We start from the raw sequence: 1,757 nt of genomic DNA, 5'->3' as shown, positions 1-1,757 counted from the left end.
TCTCTACCCTACTTTAGAAATAGCCACCGTATCTGAGACACAGTAAAAAATATATTTTTTCCATGACTCAGGGAAAGTGAATCTTAAAAGCACCCAAATCTGAAGAACCTTTAGTTTTATTCTTTAATATTAACTGTCAGAAGAAAAATAAAAGAAACAAAAACTTCACAGAAGGGATAGAAAAATTAACCATTCCCATCATAAATATATAGAATGAATAAATAATTCCTAATAATAAGATTATATACCCATATAAAAACTAAAAAAAAAAAGCATTTCTATACATATTTTTTTTAAATCTCAGGAACTGGAAAGATACCAAAACAGTGAACAATTGTCTTTCAAAATGTGTACCCATCTTTCTTTTCTATTTGGAATACTATAAAAAGAAATATATCTTTAGGTGTTACTGCTAATCATTGCTAATACACAGAAGATATTGGAACATCACAGAAATCAGGGAAAGCTGAGCAATTATATTATAGAATCAATAATTGGGTATTCCATTTTCTTTTCAAATAGCACTGATATTAACTTCCAATCTAATATCTGTGACTAAGAAAGCCTGGTCTACTTGCAACTCAACTTATCCTTCATTCCATAACATCTCTGACAATCACTGACAAAGCCAGTGACCTTAATTTTCATCTTTAGTGCTTTGCCATGTGGTTTGTTAGGGAGACCCATGCCTTTAGAAGCCTGTTAGGCATCATGCTTTTTCTTTGGACACCTCAATGTATGGCCAGGGTAATTTCCATTGATTTTTTTATACGCCTGTGGAATTAATCTTCCCAGAAACAGTCATATGATGAACCCCTCGTTGCTCCAAAATCGTGCCATTGGTATTACATCAGGCTATCTACATATTTCTAGAAAGATAATGGCCCCAAGCATAGCCTACTTATCTTTTTTCCTCTTGGAACAAATATTTGTGACAATTGTCAAAAGTATATGCACTGTACATTAGATTCTGTCCAACAAGCTTTCCTTGTGCAGTGATCCCTTGTATCATTGCTACAAATTGTCAGGGCCCAGTGAAATGAAGATATTGATTTCACCATAACTCCTTTCACCATCGCCATAGGAGGCTCTTTCTTTGGATGCAGAAAATGCATTAAAACCCCATGCTGTCACGAGGCAGATGAATGCCCTGTGTCACAGCTCTCCTTGGAAACTGCATCAAACACCAAGCATTAGAACTAGATTACAAGCCACTGAGACTTTTGAACATCTCAAGATTGCCACTCTCTGTCCCAAGGGAACAATGATTCCATGTGCAAATAGTCATGAGAATGAAAATGCGTAGGGAAAGGAACGGACAGATGTCCCTGGGTCAGTTCTTCACACACAAAGCATGGAGTGGACAATCTTATCGACAGTGAGTCAGTCAACATAAAACTGGGTAAGAAAGGCAGAGAACTGGAGATGTCATATTATTGAAAATGTTTTTGAAATATAAGATAATAAAAACAATCTAGCAAAGGAAATGTAATGACTCCCTGACCCAGCAGCCTGAGACTCCATCCTGCACGTGCTTCCTCACCTCAGCTTCCTGGTTAAACCTTCACGGTTTGCATATGATCCCTTGGAACAAATCCTCACTTGTCACCTTCTGCTGTCGCTCTCAGTCAATCTTGTCTCCAGCTTCTGTATTCTCTTATCCAATTCAGCAAGCCACTAGTTTCAGTTGATTCCCAGTACCCTTTGAGCAGGCCTGGGATTTCTGCCACCGTGTAAACCAGTTCTTTCGCCCCCTC

The sequence above is a fragment of the Fukomys damarensis genome, unplaced genomic scaffold (assembly GCF_012274545.1).
Source record: "Fukomys damarensis isolate Sample0158 unplaced genomic scaffold, DMR_v1.0_HiC HiC_scaffold_5, whole genome shotgun sequence".
In the NCBI taxonomy this organism is placed as follows: Eukaryota; Metazoa; Chordata; class Mammalia; order Rodentia; family Bathyergidae; genus Fukomys; species Fukomys damarensis.
The sequence above is the reverse complement of the archived record's forward strand: the minus strand, read 5'-3'. Positions refer to the sequence as shown.